Raw genomic sequence first — 21422 nt, 5'->3', positions numbered from 1 at the left:
AAGATTTTTGGTCAAGTAAGTTTGGAAATATACATATTTCCTCTCTTTTATAATGTACAATATCATAGTAAAAACTCCGAGAATTTTTTTTTAAAGATCTTACTTATTTATTCATGAGAGACACAGAGAGTCAGAGACACAGGCAGAGGGAGCAGACTCCCGGCAGGAAGCCTGTAGTGGGACTCGATCCTAGGACACTGGGATCATGCCCTCAAGCCTAAGGCAGATGCTCAACCGCTGAGTCAGACCCTTTACCAGCTTATCCTAAAAACTCTGCGATGGACAAACTGCGATGAGAAGCCTTCCAGTTTAAAAGAAGAAGCCTTCCAGTTTAAAAGAAATGTAAAATTTATTTACCCTCATTTACATATTTTCTTATTTCTTAAAATTTTGAGTAAAGCTAAAATAAATAGTGGGGGGCGGTGAAGTTTATGAGACACAGTCAGATTTGGGTTTTCATGAAGTTTTCACTCAGCCTGCAGTGCCATCGTTCTCCTTATTTTTTCTAGTTTCAGTTTATTTTTGTTTTTTATTTGCTTGCTTATTTTTTGTTATGTTGTTTGGTTTCTCAGTACTGGGTTGACTTTTTTTCTCCTCATTCTGCCCCCCACCCAGCTTTACTGAGGTACACTTGATAAAATGATATATACTCATGTATGTACAATGTGATTTAACATATATTGTGAAATGATTAACACATCCATCACCTCAAATGGTTACTTTGTGAGTGCGTGTGTGCGTGTGTGTATGTGTGTGTGTGTGTGTGTGTAGAATACTTAAGATCTATTCTCTTAGCACATTTAAATTCTCAAAAGTTATCTCCTCTTGGTGGATGTTTTTAATATTCTATTCCTTCCCTCAAGATATTTGTTTCCACGTTAAAAAATTTTCTCATTAAAATTTTTTTAAGCATAACTTTATGCCTTTTATAGACAATTATACAAAAAATAATTTTTCTTCATGATTGAGTCCACTAATATCTGCAAGTAATAATAACTACCATCTATTGAGTCTTTACTTTTACATGGTTTCATTATTTCAATTAGAAAGTGAATATAATAAATGCATTTGAGAGATGAAAGAACTGAATTTTAGAAAGGCTTTAAGTAATTTTCCCAAAGTCACAGAGCTTGCAGCTCTTGTTGAGCTTGGTAAAGCAATCCTGTATAAAGATAAGCCCATCGATATTTTATTTACTTTAGATAACAGCAATATTATTACCCACTATCCAGTTTCCACCAAATTTAAAGTTGAAAAACCTAGGAGTCCAGCATACGTCGGTCCTACTTTCTTTTAGTCAAGTTCTTGCAACAATGCTATTCAAGAGGCGCCTAGGTGGATAAGCTGGTTAAGGGTCTGACTCTTGACAGGTCTTGATCTCCAGTCCTGATCTCTGGGTTGTGAGTTTGGGCCTAGTGTTGGGCTCCACGCAGGGTGTGGAGCTTGAGCTTACAACAACTGCAACAAAACAATAACAATGCTATTCTAAGTTTAATTGGGAATGAAAACAAGTATTTATCAGCTATTATGTAGAGGAAGAAAAAAATCCTGAGACAGATTTTCTTTGATTTGCCATATGCTCCGTTATAGAATAATGCTCACTCATTCTTTCATTCAGCAAATACCCGTGGAGTGTTTATTTTGTACAAGGCTCTGAGTTTGGCAGTGAGGAATAAAAAATTGAATGGGAGATGGAAACTATCCTTAGAATTGATGAACTACTTGGGGAAATTATAAATATGTAAATAATTATAATTAAGCAGAATGCTGAGTCAAAATCAAAGCATAGGAATGTGAAAGCATAGATTATTTTTGATTGGGAGGAAATCATACTTATGTTCTAAACATAAATATAAATATAAACAAGTAGGTTTAGTACTTAGCCATTAAATAGATTAAAGATGGCTTTAGAAAAATAAAACGTAAAAGATTTATGATGCACTGGCTATTTTATTTATAAAAATCCAAGACATTTTCTAAAACAGAAAATTTATTATTTCCTTAAAGGCCAGTCTTTCATATAAAGAAATGACAGTGTTCAACCTATTTAGAATATTAGGTGGTAGGCATTTTGTCATTCTTCAGATTCATCTGGCATTTTAGAGATTTAATATTTTAACTAATTAATTGTAATGTAACCAATTGGAAGATTACAGAGAGCCAGAGTGTGATCAGGAGTAGCAATTTAGTATTGAAAGTACATCAAGATACTCAATCACTCAAAGATTCTTAAATTTCTTCTTTGAAAAGATAGATGATCTTGAATGAGAATGAGCACGAAAAACAATCTATTTATCCAATGTCTTAACCGAAGGCTGATGTCTCACCCTTTGAAAGATGTGTTGTGCTTCTCCTATTGGTCTAGAATTTAAACCAATAAGGAAGGAGAACATTTTTATAAATATTCACAAAGGAAGGCTGGCATTGTGAATGTTGAGTAAAAATTGCTTTGTTCTTCATTTGAGTCTGACTTTCAGAATTTTGTAATGTCGATGTTTTCCTTTTATTAGTGTAGTAAGCATTCGTTTTTTAAAAATTCAGGCTGGGTGATGTCTTGGCTTGAAATATGTTTTCCAATGTTAAGACACTTTGTTATTGTTCAGATAAGACGTGATGAATCTTTAACAATGTTCAAAGAAAATCAAGAATTTAGATGTTTTTATGATCATGAACATATTTCATACGAACAAAATTAATACTAATTTGCTAGATTTGTTTGAAGTTCATAATTACTAGGGTTCTTTCATTTCTGAGTGGCATGTATCACTGCTATTAGTCTCTTTTAATCGCTGTTAATTAACATTAACAGGCAGAGTTAATGTTAGGTTCTCGGCAATAGCTATTTGTATCTTGAGTTTCTGGGTACTTTATTAAAATTTTTGCTGTCTTGAAATTTAATAAAAGCATTAATAAAGGTTTTTATATTGTGATTTCTTTATGGAGACCAATAATACAATAAATCATACAATTTATATTTTTGTGTCTAGTTGGTTTCATTAGAAAATCTACCATCCTGAGGCTCTCTGCTTAAGTATTTCTGATTCTAAAAAAAAAAAAAGCAACAACAACAACAACAAAACCCCAAAAACAAACCACTAGAATGTTTTCATTGAATGTGAGTAGGTATTCCAGTTAGACCCAGATGAAGATAAAAATCCACTTGAACTTTCTCCAAATTTCCACTTAGTTTAAAGCAATTACTACAACATTGACTGTCTCTTCGACGCAGAGGAATACTTGGTCAGGAGGCTATTTTGCTTCTCTGAAAAACAAGGAAGATGGAATGAAAAGTCATCGCAAGGGGAGTCGGTCAGAGGGAGAAAAAAGCGGATCAGCAAAACCACCAGCACCAGAAAGCAAGGGTGAAAAAAATTCGGGTAGCTGCAAACACTGATTTCATGTCAGAACACAGAAAAAAACAAACAAAAAACAAAACAAAGAAAGCAGAGTTTAGGAGGAGAAATGGAGCAGGCGTAGGAGACGGGCTCCTAGCACAGGGATCGCAGCGGGGGAAGAACACCTCGTCGCTTTTCCTCGGCGTCTCACAACCCAAGCTCTCCCTGGAGGGCAAAGGGCGGTGCGTGCAGTTTTGCATTGCAAACAAGTCCACGTCTCGGTGCTGCCGCCACCTCGTTCCGACCGCCGTCGGCGGCGCGGGTCGGGGGCCCGGTTGGGAGTCCGTCCACCCCTTTGTCTCCCCGCGGCCAGGGGGCCGCGGCGCCCGGGAACCTCCGCGCTCGGCGCCGCGCGCGCAACCGCAGGGTTCGCGCGCCCGCCGCCCCCGCCGCCCCCACGGCCCGCACGCCCCGCCCCCCGCCGCCCCCGCGGTCCCGCCCCGCCCCGCCCCCCGCCGCCCCCGCGGCCCGCACGCCCCGCCCCCCGCCGCCCCGCACGCCCTCGCCGCCCCCGCCCGCCCCTCGGCCCGGCGTCCGCAGCCCAGTTAGGCCCGGCTGAGGCGCTCCCGCTCGCCGCGCGCCCTCCCGACTCGCCGCCGGGACCCGCGCGCAGGCGGCCTCCCCCGCCGCGACTAGTACCGAGTACGACCTTGTGTTTCTGTTTTTGGTTTTCTGGTTCGCGAGCGTGTAGAGGGCCGGAAGCAGCTGCGCTTTCCCGCGCCCTTTACTTCGGCAAATACTTGGGGCCCCTCCCGGATCACGTCCACGGGCTCAGAGCAGCTGCCCCCCGCCCCCCCAGCCGGACACGTCGAAACGGGCTTGCTCCTCCCAGGGGCCGCCCCGCCACGGAAGGGGAAGCGCGGGAGTTCGGGCGAGCTCTTCAGGGTTACGGGTGGCGCCGGGGGGCGGAGGGAGCACCGGGAGCGCCCGCGGGCCCGGTCGGGTCCCGGAGACACCCCGCGGGGCGGGCCACGCGCCATGGCGGAGCTCGGGGATGAACCGGAGGTCGCGGCGGAGGGCGGCGAGCCAGCCGCGCGACGTGGCAGCCATTTCCTACTCCCCGAGACCCCTCCCCATTCGGCCGCCCCCCGCCCCCGCCCCCGCCCCCCCGCGGCTGGCTGCTGCCAGGCTGCTCTTCCCGGGCCGGACGGAGAGCGGCAGTGTGTCCCCGCCCGGCCGTCGCCGCGCGTCTCCCTCCCCCGCCCCCCGCCCCCCCCCCCCCCCCCCCCCCCCCCCGCGCGGCCGCCGCCGCCGCCGCCGCCGCCGCCCGCCCAGCGCCGCGCCGGAGAGCGCAGTGGCGGCGGCGGGAAAGGGCTGCGGATCCGCAGCGCCGCGTCGCGCGCTCGACGACGCGGCCCCGGCCTCGACGGCCTCCCCCCGCTCCCGGAGCAGGTAAAGGCGGCGGGTGGTAGGCGGGGCGGCGGGGCCAGGACGGAAGGGACCCCGGGGCCGCGGGCCGCAGCGGAGGGCCCGAGGCAGCGGCGGGCGGCGCTGCGCCTCCAGCCCCAGCGCCCCAACGTGGGGGCCGCGGCCGCGCGGACGGGAGGGAAGTGAGGCGTCGGCGAGAGGCGGGCCCTGGCGCGCAGCCCGAGGCCGGCGGGGGCGGGGGCGGAGGCGGGGGCGGCGGCCGCTTCCCCGGGTCCCGGGTCCCGCGTCCCGGGTCCCGCGTCCCGGGCGGGCCTCCAGGCCCCAGACACACCCCTCTCGGCGCCGGGGGCTTCTCCTCGGCCGGTTCCCGCCGGCGCGCGACCTCGTGCCCCCGCGAGCGCCCTCGGCGTTTCCCAGGAGGCGCCTTCTGGGAACTTCGGGCCACCCTCCCGGGCACGTCGTCGTAGCGAAGCCGTGTATTTACTCCTTCCTTCAGTATCCAGACACAGCCTTGCACTCCACGCGTGCCGATTTGGGGGATCCTGCGGGCACGCGGCCCGGGTCGCTGTTGTTTGCGCCTCCGTGACCCTCGTGCGCACCCGCCCCTCCCCCGCCGCAACTTTGATCCTCGCCGGGACCTTCCTTGAACCCTTCCGCCCCCCGGACCCGCTCCGAGATGCCCGTTTGGAAATCCGCCTTCGCCGGGCTCGAGTGAGTCACCTGCCCGGGGGCGCCGTTCATGCCTTAGGCTCTAATGGCTAAAACCGTAAATTGCGTGTGTGGTGGTCCCCCGGGCCCCGGCCCCCGGCCCCCTGCCCCCCGCCCCCCGCCCGAGAGGGAGCTGGAGTGACAGAGTGTACATGCCAGGTCACGCCCAGTGTGGCTTTTAAAGAAGCTTCCATCGGGCAGCAGCCTGGAGAAGTAGGGATCTGGGATTTGCGGCAGGGACAGGTTTGTACACATTCTCGCCATGCAGTGGTTGTAATGTCTCCATAGCACAGTTGCGACTCGAAGGCGGGATTGGCTGGTTTTTCTACTCGACATCTTCGAGCCAATCAGGGCGCGCTGCTTGCCTGGAGACTGGTTAACTCCGAAAAGGTGGGGATTGGTGGAGCGCAGGGAAGAAAATCCTGGCTATCAACCTGGCTTGGGGGGGGGGGGGGGTGTGGAGGAGAGGAAACAGGGACTGATTTGCGGATGCCTCTCTTCTCTCACTTTTTTTCTTTAATTAAAAAAAAAAAAGGTTATCTTTTCCTCCCGCACATCAGCCTTTTCGTTCCTTTTTTATTATCTCTATTGTTTTCCTCCCTCCCAAACATCCAGCTCTCTTTTGTAACTCGTTTTCACCATCTTTCATTTTTCAATGAGAGAAAGAATCCTCCTTATACGCTGCGAGATGTAAGCGTCATGTGTTTTGTGTTGTTGATAGAGTCGGCGTGGTTCAGTTTTCTAATGCTGCTCATTTTTAAAGGTCAGAGATTACATCCACGGTTTTTAGTACCGTACCTATGCTAGATAGAGCCGTTATCATTTAAGTGATGATCGTGCCAGGGTGGGGGTGGGGACCCTGGGAAGAAATGGCTGCCTTTTTTTTTTTTATTTTTTTTTAGACTTTTATTTATTTATGGTAGTCACACACAGAGAGAGAGAGAGAGAGAGGGGCAGAGACACAGGCAGAGGGAGAAGCAGGCTCCATGCACCGGGAGCCCGACGTGGGACTCGATCCCGGGTCTCCAGGATCGCGCCCTGGGCCAAAGGCAGGCGCTAAACCGCTGCGCCACCCAGGGATCCCCGAAATGGCTGCTTTTGTACGGGGAGGCAACAATTCATGAAAAAAAGTCTATATCAATTCAAACAAACAAACAAACAAAAAAACAAAAAAGAGAAAAACAAAGCCAGTACAAAATCCCAGGGCAGAAAGAAACCCACCGTACTGATGAATGTTAGTTTGTATACCTGTTGACTTTGATAGCTTTGAGGAGAAGAGTAAAGAGGGCTCAAGTATTGGACTAAATAGAAAAAGTGGGCTTAAGTTACTACAGAAGAATGTTTTTTCTTTATTCAAGTAGGCATAGTAGCTTGTACTCCTCAGAGGCGAAATAAATATCAGTGTAGGTACATTTTGGATTATTTTATGTACCACTACACAATAAAAAACAATTCAAAACTCCAAGTAACAGTGATATGCCATTGATTTTAGGATGTATCCTTATTGCAGAATTATAAAAATGTCTTAAAATTGATGATGTATGGTATATTTTGTCACATAAACATTTTCCATCTATAATGAATAGTTCAATTTGCTTATATAAAACTATACTCGGATTTTTTTTATATATACGGGATTTAACATTACTCCATAAACCAAGGTTTATTTAATTTACTTTTTTTTTTTAAGATTTATTTATTTATTCATAAGAGAGAGAGAGAGAGAGAGAGGCAGAGACACAGGCAGAGGGAGAAGCAGGCTCCATGCAGAGAGTCTGACATGGGACTCCCATCTGGGGGCCTCCAGGATCACCGCCTGGGCCAAAGGCAGGCACCAAACCCCTGAGCCACCCAGGGATCCCCAAATTTACTTTTAAATACCTTCCTACCCACTCTACTCAAGTTTTAAAATATGTTTAGGTAGTCAGACTGTTGGAAGAATCTCAGCCTTGTTCTACATACATTATTTCAGTAGATACATCTAGATTCAGGTTAACTAATCTGTGCTATCCAAACTCACATAGTTTTGAAAATAAAAAAAACATCTCATTAATTTCCATAAGGGAAGAAGCTAGCTAAGCCAACTAGGTTTTTAGGATTATTAGGGAAATTTGTAGCAGGAGGAACCCACATGTTGCACTTGGCTGAGCACTGGCTGTGGGTGTACCAGTTTCACTAAACATCACTAGACTGATGGTGGACACTATTTTTCTAAACATGGATTGTTCATGCCCTTTGATCATCTACTAGGTATGTTTCTCTTAAAATTTTGAGAATGGTCCAAATACATGGTTATTAGTGTCTTTTTTTCCTGAAAATATTTTTCTCTAGCTTGCTCTTCTACTTTTTGTTTACTTTTATTTGTCAGAAGTTTAAAATGTTCATACATGAATCCATCATTCTTTTCCTTTGTCATTGCTTTCATATTTCCTATTCATAATTTTATTTCAAATTAAAAAATTTCATTGTTCTACAGATGTGATTATTTTTCCTAATATTTGTAAAATTTGAATTTAGGATAAATTCAGAATTTAGGATAAATTCTAAGCATAAATTCATAATTCCAAGGTGATACCATCTAATCATTTTTACAAATTACTGTTAAATTATCTTACCACTCTTAAAAACTTTAATCTTACTTTCTTGTTTTGGAAAGCCTTTCTTTTACATATAAATTTTGAGAGGACTTTTTCTGGACTCTTGATTTTTTAAAATAGTTCCTCAGTCTTTTATAGGATTTTTGTGCTTGTACCATTTAATTTTATTGTTACTTTCATAATATGCATTAGTTTGTTTTTTAGTAGGCTCCATGCTGGGAGCTGACTAAATGTGAGGCTTGAGCTCTCAACCCTGAGATCAAGACGTGAGCTGAGATCAAGAGTCAGTTGCTTAACCAATTGAGCCATGCAGGGACCTCATCATAAAATGCATTAGTATTTAGAGAGAATTTCCCCGTTATTAAAAAAAAAAATTTTTTTTTTGTATACATCCTTTATCCATTAAACTTAAGAATTAGTTTGGGAAACTGACATGAATAATATTTACTTTTTTGGTTCTGAAGCAGGGCTTTTTTTTTTTTTTTTTTTTTTTTTTTTTAAGTAAAGCCCAACACCGGGCTTGAACTCTCAAGCATGAGATCCAGACCTGTGCTGATGACAAGTCAGTTGCCTAACCAGTTGAGCCACCCAGGCGCCTTGAAGCAGGGCATCTTTTTTTATTTTTTTAAAATTTTTAAATTTTTTATTTATTCAGAGGCGGAGAGAGAGGCAGGCAGAGAGGCAGAGACACAGGCAGAGGGAGAAGCAGGCTCCATGCTGGGAGCCAGATGTGGGACTTGATCCCGGGTCTCCAGGATTACACCCCAGGCTGCAGGTGGCGCTAAACCGCTGTGCCACCGGGGCTGCCCAGGGCATCTTTTAAAAAAAAAAATTCTGTGTTTGAATTTTATTTCTCCTGCCTGCAGTGTTTTACTGTTTCCTCTGTCCTTCTCCCCCCTAACCTTTGAACCTTTGGTATATTTCCAGTATATACTTAACTGCTATGCTGCGCTCCTTCATCCTCCTAGTAACTGAGCTTCACTGAATCTTCCTTTTGTTTCCTGCTAACACTGGTCCCAACCTAATTACTTTAGGTTTACAGGTATTAAATAAATATTGGCATGAATAAAGGAGATATTTTACTTTTAAAAATATTTCTCTCTGTTATCTGTATTCTGGTAATTCTCTATCTTCAACCCAAAGCTCTTTTCTTGATAAATGGACTCATGTATCATCTATCTTCATGACATGTCCATTTGTACGCTCCCCACAGGTACTTCAAACTAAGCATATCCCGAACTGTAGTCATTAACAACTTTATTCTCCCACCCTCAAACCAAAAATAGAGAATAATAGGCTGTTTCTTTTCAGTCTTTCTAGGGGAAGATTAAATGAGATAATGCATGTGTGATAAGAATTCAGTAAGTAGTAGACATTGCTAATAATAACTTGGCAGAAACGTGGGCTATTTCTTGTCCTCTCTTTTTGCTTTCACATTCTCATTGATCACTGAGCCCTGTTGGATTCTTTCTTCTTAGTAGTTCTTGAATCTCTGCCTTTTCCCTGTCCCTAAGGTTACCTACCATCCTGCTCAAGGTTAGCATCCTCTCTCACGTGGATTGCTGCAATTGCCTCCTAAGTGGTTATTCTTGCCAGTCTTGCCTTCCAGTCCTCCTCCCTTACTCCCCCCATTGTAGCCAGAGAGATCTATCTGGCACATTAACTTCCCTGCTAAAAACCTTTTTTTGTGGCTTTTCATTATTTTTGGATAAAGGCTGAACTTCTTTATTTGGCATTCAGGATCCTCCTGATCTGGCTTGCTTGCTTTCTTTCTTTCTTTCTTTCTTTCTTTCTTTCTTTCTATATATATTTTTTTAAAGATTTATTTATTTATGATAGAGAGAGAGAGAGAGAGGCAGAGGGAGGGAGAAGCAGGCTCCATGCCGGGAGCCTGACGTGGGACTCGATCCCGGGGCTCCAGGATCACACCCTGGGCCAAAGGCAGGTGCCAAACCACTGAGCCACCCAGGGATCCCCTGATCTGGCTTTCTATTTCTCTCTTCATCTTCATCCTCTCTTGCTTTCTCCCTTTGTCTTTAGTGTGCTCTTCATATTCAGTTACTTGGATTTCTTCTTTAAGATGTCAAGTTTGTTAAATCTAGTCCTGAGAACAGGAGCTTCTCTCTGTTTGGAATGCCTTCTCTAATTCTGTTTCCCTTCTCTTGGGATTTGTTATCTCACACTTGTCTTTCAGGTGTCAGTCAGTTTGATAGCTCTATGGGGAAGCTTTTTTTGATATCTCAAGGCTTGGTTTCATGATCATTCCATGTCTTCTGTTTGTTTCCCTAGCCAACTCTATATTATCACATTGTAGTAGTTTGCTTATCTGTTTCTCTCACCATGTAGTAGTTAAGATGTAATGAAAAAGGTGAATTGACTATCTTAAAAAATGATGTGATTTGCATAGAGGGAATTTACTTATTTCGGGGTTTACCTAGTAGGGAAGGGAAGGAGACACTATATCTGATAGATGAAAGTTTTCTAAGTTAGGAAACACATACTAGGTAGGCCCTTTTATAGCTTCGATGAAATCTTTACATAAAAATCTTCACATAAAATTCCTTTTTTTTTTTTTTTTTAAGATTTTATTTATTCATGAGAGACACACAGAGAGAGAGAGAGAGGCAGAGACACAGGCAGAGGAGAAGCAGGCTCCATGCAGGGAGCCTGACATGGGACTCGATCCGCGGTCTCCAGCATCAGGCCCTGGGCTGAAGGCGGCACTAAACCGCTGAGCCAACTGGGCTGCCCCTACGGAAAATTTCTATATGTTCAGTTTCTCGTTAGGACTTTTTGGATTGCAAGTAATAGATACAGTTTGAAATCGCCTATAGAGGGAAAAGTTACTGGTTTAATAACCACATAACATAAATTGTATGGCTAGAGATGGCCATGAGGGCTAAGGTAGGAACTTACCCATTGTCCTTCCTATACTTAAAATCTGCATCCTGGTGCCATTTCTCCTATGATGGATATACTTCACATGGTCGGACCTGGTTCCTTCTTGCATAGGCTTATCTATTTAGAGCCTTATGTCTGAGGTTTTAGTAGATTTGGCCACATGTCCATCCCTTGACCAATTTCTGTAGCCGAAGAGATGAGGTGCTCTGCTTAGTCTAGTGTAGATAATGTTACGTGCTCATTTATGTGTCAGGAGTCTGCTAGCAGACCCCTGGTGGAGTAGGGCAGATGGAGTTCTGGGCAGACACAAAGAATATTCGTTATAATTCTTAACCATTCTTCTGATTATAAATTTATTTTCCCAGGTACTTTATTGTGAGAAAGAGATATTCAGTATTACATACGTGAGTATTCCAGGTACTGAAATGGAAAGTCTAATATGTTAAGAACTAATTTGGGTTTTTGGTTTGTGCTGGAATGTAACAAATACTTATTGAAGTCTTATTTGCCAAATAACATGCTACCTGGGAGATGTGTACCGACTAGTAGTCTAAACAAGTAAATACAGAGGTGTTAAGATAGAGGTATATCTAGGATGCAGCGGGAGCTGTGTCTAAGTCAGACTTTAGGATAGTGGAAAACTCTTCTGAAGGAAAGTTAATTAAGCCAAGAAATATGAGTTGGGTGGGATGGTATAGAGGGACTTTTGGACAGAACATCTGTGAAGCACAGAGATGTGAAGTGTCCTATATTGTTTGGGAAACAAATAATTAAATACAGAAATAAGAGAGTTCTGAGGAGGAGTAGAGAAAGAGGAAGCTAGGGGTACATAAGGGACCAGATCATAGAAGTCCTTGAGTGCTTTATCAAGGAGTTGGAACCTGATCTTGAAAGCTGTAGAGCCACTGAGGGATTTTAAGCTGGAGCTCTCAGACTTGAAGTGCCTATGTAATATCCAAGTGATTATGTCTGTCAGGCAGTTAAGTATGTTGGCGTTTTAGAGAGAATTCTTTGCTGAGTCATAGTTACAGGTATTGAAACCATGGGGTTAGATGGGCCTAGAAAAAGCTGATGGAGCAGAAAATTGGGGACAGAGTCTAGGGGAACAGTGGTATTGAAAGAATAAGCAAAAGGGAAGGAATCAATGGAGACTGAAAGGGCAGCCAGAGAAAAACCAGAGAAAAAGCTACAGGAGGAAAATTGCTTTGGATTAAGAGGTCAACAAGAAGTGGGAATTTGGAACAACAAATGTAAATTATTATTATTACTTTTTAAAAGATTTTATTGATTTATTCATGAGGGACACAGAGAGAGGGGCAGAGACACAGGCAGAGGGAGAAGCAGGCTGCATGCAGGGAGCCCGATGTGGGACTTGATCCCAGGTCTCTGGGATCATGCCCTGAGCCGAAGGGAGATGCTTAACTGCTGAGTCACCTAGGCGTCCCTAAATTATTATTTTAAAAAACTATATGCAGAGATTATTAGGAATTTGGTTAGTCTGAGTTAACCTGATGTTATCAATTCTGAGTGCATTGAGAAAATCAGATTTCTTTGTCTTTTTTTTTTAAGATTTTATTTTTAAGTAATCTCTAAACCCAGTGTGGGGTTTGAACTCACTGAGATCAAGACTGGCATGCTCTACTGACTGAGCTAGCCAGGTGGCCTGAGAATACCAAATTTCTAAACAGTTTTTTCAATGGAAGAATTTGAACTTTTTGGAACTAGACTTTTTAGACTTTTTAGAACTAGACTTTAGGAAGGAAAAGATGGAGACTTTTTTTGGTAGGTGATGGTTCATAGGAAAGAAGTGGTTGAGTAGGAGATGGATTAGAGTATATGTATAAATTCTAGTAGATAATAGAGTATTTTGCATGTAGTCTCAGAAGCTGTAAAGATCCAGTACATCTATTCTATCACAGGATGCAGAGTTGGTAATTGATTATGTAGTTATAACTAAATGTAGTTCACTTCTCAGGATTTCTATTTGTGATTTTCTTTCCTGTTCTATTTCTGACTCCAGTTCTCTTAGTGAACTTTTTTCCTTGCTAAACACCTCTTATTTTTTTTCCCTTTGTGGTTAAACTTAACCCTTATTTATAGCTTTATTTAAAAAATCTGTAAGCATATACCATAAAATTTACTATCTTAACCATTTTTAGATGAACAGTACAGTACTGTTAACTGTATGTACGTTGTTATTACAATAGATCTCTAGAACATTTTCCTCCTGTAGAACTGAAACTATTCCTACCGAACAACTCTGCTTTTCTCCTTTTCTGCCCATGGCAACTATCATGCTACTTGCTGTTTCTAAGAGTTTCATTACTTTAGATACTTTATATAAGTGGAATCATACAGTATTTGTATTTTTGTGACTGGCCTATTTCACTTAGCATAATGTCCTCAAAGCTTATCCATGAAGGATTTCCTTTTTTGAGGCTACATAATATTCCATCATGTTTGTTTGTATATACACCATGTTTTTTTTTGTTTTAAGATTTATTTATTTATTCATGAGAGAGACAGAGAAAGAGAGACAGAGAGAAATAGGCAGAGGGAGAAGCAGGCTCCTTGCAGGGAGCCCAGTGCAGGACTCGATCCTGGATCCTGGGATCACGACCTGACCGGAAGGCAAGTGCCCAACCACTGAGCCACCCAGGCATCGCACACCATGTATCTTTATCCATTTTTCTGTTAGGGAACATTTACATTGCATGGACATTTTTAGTTGCTTCCACTCTTGGCTATTGTGAATAATGCTGTGGTGAACATGATTGTGCAAATATTTTGTGGGGATCTTGTTTTTATTTCTTTTTGATGTATACTCCAAAGTGAGAAAAATATCATAATCATAATCTATTTTTGATTTTTGAGGAAACTCCTATATTGTTTTCTGTAGCAGCTACACATTTTATTTATTTAATTTTATTAAAAAAATTTTAATTCCAATATAGTTAACAGTGTTAAATTAGTTTCAAGTATACAATATAGTAATTCAGTCTATATATTACTCAGAGCTGCACATTTTACATTACCATTAACAATACACAAGGATTTAAATTTCTTCCCATTATTACCAACACCTTCCCCCCCCCCCCCCCGCCTTTTTTTTTTGTTTTGTTTTTTGTTAGTGGCTATCCTAACAGATGTGAGGTGATATCTCATTATGGATTTTTGTTTGTTTGTTTTTAAAGATTTTATTTATTCATGAGAGAGAGAGAGAGAGAGGCTGAGACACAAGCAGAGGGGGAGAAGCAGGCTCCATGCAAGGACCCCAATGTGAGACTCAATCCCAGGACTCCGATCTCCAGACTCTGGATCATGCCCTCATGCCCTTAGCCAAAGGCAGCCACTCAACCGCTGAGCCACCCAGGCATCCCACCCATGTTTTCTTCTAGAGTTTTATGATTTCAGGTCTTATGTTTAGGTCTGTAACCCATTTTGAGTTAGTTTTTGTATATGGTGTCAGGTAAGGGTCCAAGTTCATTGTTTTGCATGTGAATATCCAATTTTCCAAGCAACCATTTGTTGAAAAAACGATCCTCTCCGCATTGTATAGCCTTGGCATCCTTGTCAAAGATTACTTGACTCTAGGGGTGCCTGGGTGGCTCAGTTGGTTAAGCAACTGACTTTTGGTTTCAGCTCAGGTCATGATAATGAAATCGAGTTCTGCGTCAGGCTCCATGCCCAGCGTGGAGTCTGCTTGGGACTTTTTCTGTTTTCCTCTCTCACCCCTTTGGCCACTTCCCTGGCTGTTGTTCGCTAGCTCTCTGTTTCCCTGTCTCTCTCTCTCTCTCTCTTTCAAATAAAGAAAGAAACAAAGAAAAAAACAAAGAAAGAAAGATTATGTGACTGTATATGTCAGGATTTATTTCTGGGCTCTATATTCTAGTGCAGCTGTTCTGTTTCTTTATGCCAGTGCCATACTGTTTTGATTACTGTAGTTTTGTTAATATGTTTTGAAATCAAGAAGTGTGAAGCCTCTAGCTCTGTTTTAATTTCTCAAGGTTGTCTTGTTTGTCTGTTCAAGGTCCTTTTCTTTCTTTCTTTTTTTTTTTTTAAGATTTTATTTATTTATTCATGAGAGACACAGAGAGAAAGAGGCAGAGACATAGGCAGAGAGGGAAGCAGGCTTCATGCAGGGAGCCTGATGTGGGACTTGATCCTGGGACTCAGGATCACGCCCTGGGCTGAAGGCAGACGCTCAACCTCTGAGCCACCCAGGTGTCCCATGGGTCCTTTTCTTCATTTAAAAAATTAATTTTCTAACTAGGTTCCACACCCAATATAAGGCTTAAACTCAGAACCCTGAGATCAAGAGTCATAGGGTCCCCTGGCTGAGCCAGCCAGGAGCCCCTCCTTCAGTTTTATACTTTAAGATTTCTTCTTTCTGTTTCTTTCTTCTCTTAGAGTGTGATTGAATTTTTCTTCTCAGGACACATACGGATAGATAACCAGGTATAATCTTTACTCTGCTTTATGAAAACTTGTCATATTTGATTTAGAAATTCCAAATAAAGGGTTGGTATATTATTTAAAGGTTTTATTTATTTAAATGAGAGAGAGAGAGAGAGCGCAAGCGCACATGAGAAGGGGGGAGGAGCAGAGGGAGAAGGGAGGCCGACTCAGACCTCAATCCCAGGACTCTGGGATCATGACCTGAGCTGAAGGCAGGTGCTTAACAGACTGAGCCACCCGGTTCCCCCAAGGGTTGGTATTTGGATTAAAAAAGGATTTTTTACTATGCAAACAAACTGGTTTACTTGAAGCATAGTACATTTTAAAAACTTTGGCAAAAAACTTAAGCATATAAAATAGAATATACTCATTGAACTCTTATACAGTTACCTCCTAGATTCAATAATTGTTAATAATTTTGCCACATTTACTTTCCATATGTGTATATATAAATTTCCTGAGCCACTTAAAAATAAAGTGAAATTTATTTTTTGTTTTTTCCTTTTTGAGTATTATAAGTATATATTTTGGGCTTTGTTAAATTTCATTTAAGGATTTAATTTGAAATTTGCTCTTTTAAAAAAATTACAAGAAGGTATATTATCTTTAGTGTATATCTTCCAGGAAAAGGATATTCTCTGATATAACTATAAAACCATTATTATTCCTACCAAAATTATCAATAATTCTCTAATATAATATTCATACCATAGTCTTATTTCTCCATTTGTTCCCAAAACAGGTTTTACTTTTTTTTTTTTAAATTTACTTTTTTAGGAGGGAAGGGGCAAAGGGAGAGGGGATAGGAAGAATCCTAATCAGGGTCTATGGCCTGCATTCATCCTGATGCAGGGCTTGATCTTATGACCCTGAGATCATGACCTGAGCCAAAATCAAGAGTTGGATGCTTAACTGACTGAGCCACTGAGGCACTTTATTTATTTATTTATTCATTCATTCATTCATTCATTCATACCAGTTCAAATCAAGACCTACCTATTGCACTTCGTTATATCTTGAGTTTTTTTTTTTTTTAATATGAAACTGCCTCTTATCTATCTTTTCACCACCCTCCGTCTCTTACTCCATGATACAGATTTGTTAGTTCTGTTGAGAATGTTGGACGTTTTTTATTTACTCATGATATAGTATAACTTGTTACTCTATTCCCTATATTTTCTATAAATTGGGTGTTAGGGGGTGCCTGGGTGGCTCAGTCAGTTAAGTTTCAGACTCTTGACTTGGGCTCAGGTCATGATCTCAGGGTCAGGAGATCAAGCCCTTCCTTGGGCTCTGTGCTGAGCATGGAGCCTGCTTAGGATTCTCTCTCCCTCTCCCTCTGCCCCTTCCCCCTCCCAAAAAAATTTATTTATTATTTATTCATTCATTCATTCATTTATTCATTTATTTTTTTTCCAAAAAAATATTTAATTGGGAGTTAGATCTAAAGGTGTTTCAGATTCAGGTTAAAGATTTTTGGAAGAGTACTTTATTTAGTTATGCTGTGTATGCATGTTGTTTCATATTAAGAGCACATAATATTTAGTTTTCCCATCATTCTGATGCTCTGTTTGATCATTACCAGATTATTTTTATTGTAAAGGTATCTTTTTGTGGGTCGCCTGGGTGGTTCAGTGGTTGAGCATTGCTTCAGCTCAGGGCGTCATCCTGGGGTCCTGGGATCAAGTCCCACATTGGGCTTGTCTCAGGGAGCCTGCTTCTCCCTCTGCCTGTGTCTCTGCCTCCCTCTCTGTGTCTCTTATCTTAAAAAAAAAAAATCTTAAAAAAAAAGTTATCTTTTTGCATCTAGTAAGTCCTCTGCGGTGGCACTTTGGCACCAGGTAATCTCTATCAATCTTAAACCTAATGGTGATTTTAGCCTTCATTGGTTGCTGATTCTTGTTCAGTTACTTGTTATAAATATTAACATTCTATTGTTCCTTTTACATTCCTTTTGCATAGTCATCTTCCATGAAGAAGTTTCCCTCATTAGTTAGGGCTACTTTGTTACCTTGAAATAATGTTTTACCTGAAGAATAAATGCTTAGTTTTTTCTTTTAATATAACCATTTTCCACAGTGTAATAGTTACCTCCAGTGGTGGCAAATGAGGTTGATCTTTTTTTTTCTTTTTGCTTTTGTGGCTTTCTCTGTGGAATATTATATGTATTTATACGTATTACATGTTTTGAACTTTGATTTCATTTAGGATTATAGTTTGACATAAATTTAAATTTGCCTTTAGTATATACATAAAATATTTTATTTATTTTGGCAGTAAAGAAGACATGTTGGATAACAGGAAGAGTTATAGAGTTTGCAGATATCAACTGTGGCCTTAATAAGCAAGCACGTTAGTAGCATCAATGCCAGACAGATGGTAAGTATTGTTAAAGTCACAGAGTATGAATATTTTACACATAGGTTTTCAAGCATTTTTATTTGAGTGATTAAAAAAATCTCTTGGAAACTGTAGTTACAAATTTTGTTACTAAAATATCTTTTTTTTTTTTTAAAGATTTTATTTATTTATTTATGAGAGACACAGAGAAAGAGAGGCAGAGACACAGGCAGAGGGAGAAGCAGGCTTTATGCAGGAAGCCTGATGTGGGACTCTATCCCGGGACTTCAGGATCACACCCTGGGCTGAAGGCAGGCACTAAACCGCTGAGCCACCCAGGGATCCCCCATGTTACTAGAATTTCTCAAAGAGCTTGTGTTTGCGTAAAACAAGTGTATTATAGTCCTGGTTTTCTCCTTTAATGTTTGCTTTAGTTTCTCTGCTTCTAAAATGCTTCTTCATATTTTACATATTCACCATCTGTAAATATTTGTGCACCTATTTTATGTGTGGGACTACGGCCAACTGCCAGGTTGGAGTATATATCATAATCTGTGTTATTAAGGAATATGGCTAATGGGGAAATCAACACATATAGAAGAAAATATGTTGGTAAAAGCAACAATGTGAGGCTCTAAAATAATGAAGCAAGACTAGTTCTGGAAGTAAGTAACAAAGGATTATAAGAAGTGTTGAAGAATTCAGAGAATTACACCTTCCTGGATTCTTTGGCCAAAAGTTGTATATGGTTTAACTACTAGCTTTTTTTTTTTTTTTTTTAAGATTTTATTTATTTATTCATAGAGATGCAGAGAGAAAGAGAGAGTGGCAGAGACACAGGCAGAGGGAGAAGCAGGCTCCATGCAGAGAGCCTGACGTGGGACTCGATCCCGGGTCTCCAGGATCACACCCTGGGCTGCAGGCGGCGCTAAACCGCTGCGCCACTGGGGCTGCCCCACAATTAGCTTTTTCCCTTAAGAATATGTCTCAGAGATCTTTCTGGTTTCTCCACACATCTGGTTTCTTCATTCTATCTTAAACTTTTTAATAGCTGCCTAGTAAGTATCCTAAAGGGTGATTTTTTACTATAATTTATTTAGCTATACTGTTACCTATTGATATTTAGGATGTTCAGTGATTAATTATAATAGTTCTTATGCCACATAGCTACATTTTAAGATTATTGGTTACCTTAATTTGATTATATTTTCTATAAATACTGTCTTTTTTTTTTTTTTTTAATATTTTATTTATTTATTTAGGATAGTCACAGAGAGAGAGAGAGAGAGAGAGAGAGAGAGAGAGGCAGAGACACAGGCAGAGGGAGAAGCAGGCTCCATGCACCGGGAGCCTGACGTGGGATTCGATCCCGGGTCTCCAGGATCGCGCCCTGGGCCAAAGGCAGGCGCCAAACCGCTGCGCCACCCAGGGATCCCTAAATACTGTCTTTTTTAGTGACACACCCTTTGGTATCTTGATGTGATTTAGTATTTATTCTATCCTTATCACAGTGGTATCCTTAAAATCATTTTGTAGGTAACTTAATCCCCAGTAAAGATGGATTGATTGGTTTTGGTAGCATTTGCTTCTGAAAGAGATGTTTCTCTTTCTTTTTTTTTAAGATTTATTTGAGAGAGTGAGAGCGAGCAAGAGAGTGCACAAGTGGGGAGGGCAGAGCAAGAGGGAGCAGTAGGGGAGAGCCCTATGTTAGGGTCGATCCCTGGACCCTGGGGATCATGACCTGAGTTGAAGGCAAACGCTTAACCGACTGAGCCATCCAAGTGCCCCTGAAAGAGATTTTCTTGATCTTGCTTGGGATAATGCCATGGTTAATTCCTATGATTTCAAGTTATATGTTCCTTCTAGAGAGATATTTTTTAAAAAATATTTATTTATTTATTATTTATGATAGACATAGAGATAGAGAGGCAGAGACACAGGAGGAGGGAGAAGCAGGCTCCATGCCAGGAACCCGACGTGGGACTCGATCACGGGACTCCAGGATCGTGCCCTGGGCCAAAGGCAGGCGCTAAACCACTGAGCCACCCAGGGATCCCCTAGAGAGAGATTTTTTATTTTTCTTTGTCTTTGATGGTTTTAAGGAACTAAAGTACTACTTTTCTTTTTTTTGGAACTAAAGTATTACTAATAAATTTGATTGTTAGTATTGATTTTCCTAGGCTTATTCTTTATAGATAGTTGATATTGTGTATTAAATAGAATATCTTTCTTGACTGTTATAGCAATGTATTATTTTCTGATATTTTTCTATAAAGGTAAGTTATCTAAAATTAGTCCTTATATAAATATAGCAGAGTTATTCATAAAATGACATGGGAAATTTTTTTAGTGTTAATATTGTGTTGATGATATAGCTTTCAGTAGGAGGGTGTCTTTTTTTTGAAGTGGTTATTGGTATATTTACATTAATGGCAGTACTGACCACTGCCATACCACTGTTAGAGTTCGTGTTCACTTTGTTACTTTTATAAATTTCATGTAACCTGGATTTTTTTTTTTTTAAGATTTAAAAGAACATCTATCTTTATCTGTTAAAAACAAAACAAAACAGAATTGATAAGACTTCTGCTAACTATGCTAGAATATTTTGATGATAGTCAATGAGCAAGCATGTATTGGTTAGGTTCTCTGTCAGGTAAAATTAAAGAATAAAGGTAGAAGAGCTTGGAAAATGTGTATATGAAATTTATATATTCATGGTCTCATTATTAACAAAAATTTATATTATTTGCTTTTAGGTTCTTCATTTGAGCCAGTTCTTTCACATTTCTCCATAATATATCAAACCTTACTTACCGATCCTTATTTCACATATCCTTTTAGAATACACTCTCTCTAGGTCAGGTATGTATATGAAGAAGCTACATAATCTTGTTTAAACTAGTGTATTAATAAGGCTCTCTTTATTGAAAAAGGAAGATGCATAAGTTCAGTTGATACAAAAACAGAACGTTACTCAAGTGAGTAAATGGAATTGAAATAATCTGGATATATAAAGTAAAACTGGTACTTGAGTGGTAGTATGTTTTTTTTTTTTTTTTTTTTTTGGTAGTATGTTTTATAGAGATTCTTCACTATACTAAATATTGGTTGGACACTTAAGCCGCCTACATGTTTAGATCTTTTTCCATATAAATAGACACAATGGAAAAAGTTAGAAGGGATTTATGGTTTGCCATCTGGAGGAAGTATAGAGGAAGTCTAAGATTCAGCTTTGATAATAGTGATTGTTATTTTTTTTCCCCTGATTGTTAAAGCATCTTTATATTAGAGGTTATTTGGAAAATACAAAAGTAGTATATAAAAACAGTAGTATGTTAAAAATAAAGTTACCTGTAATCCCACTACCCAGATTTCTTTTCCAGTCTAATATTATAGTTAATCTAACCTAATCCCATTTGGGTGTCTGTATAAATTATATGGAGTGTTGTGTCTTGCTTTCTTTTCTAACATTGTCTTAAAAAAAAAAAAAAAACCTCTCAATTAAATATTCAAGATACAGTCTTTAATTAATGACTATAAAATTCCATCTTAGGAATCTAAAGGGATATTTTGTTTAGCAGAGTCTAACAAATCTGAGTTCAATCCCAGTTTTGCTACTTAAGACCTTTAAGTTTTTTTTTTAAAGATTTTA

General features: G+C 40.8%; 1 protein-coding gene and 1 long non-coding RNA gene across 15 annotated transcripts in view; one reads left to right on the top strand and one right to left on the bottom strand.

The window, feature by feature from the left end:
* Positions 1-1613: 1613 nt before the first annotated feature.
* Positions 1614-4288, bottom strand: LOC119871251. The gene is made up of 2 exons (XR_005357277.1): positions 4035-4288; positions 1614-3262 (listed from the first exon to the last, which is right to left on the bottom strand). It is a non-coding gene; the product is annotated as an uncharacterized LOC119871251 (long non-coding RNA).
* Positions 4289-4661: 373 nt separating this feature from the next.
* Positions 4662-21422, top strand: part of N4BP2 (NEDD4 binding protein 2) — a 122427-nt gene continuing 105666 nt past the window's right edge. For 7 of the 14 annotated variants that reach the window (XR_005357275.1, XR_005357276.1, XM_038533441.1 and 4 more), the window contains exons 1-2: positions 4662-4787; positions 17705-17806. The gene's annotated coding sequence lies outside the window, so the exon portion shown is untranslated. Of the gene's footprint in view, positions 4788-5063; positions 5475-17704; positions 17807-20526; positions 20633-21422 lie in introns of those variants that run through there. The other 7 variants (XM_038533440.1, XM_038533435.1, XM_038533432.1 and 4 more) reach the window with 4 other exon arrangements.

Source organism: Canis lupus, chromosome 3, assembly GCF_011100685.1.
Source record: "Canis lupus familiaris isolate Mischka breed German Shepherd chromosome 3, alternate assembly UU_Cfam_GSD_1.0, whole genome shotgun sequence".
Classification (NCBI taxonomy): domain Eukaryota; kingdom Metazoa; phylum Chordata; class Mammalia; order Carnivora; family Canidae; genus Canis; species Canis lupus.
This window is presented reverse-complemented; position numbering and strand designations above follow the sequence as displayed.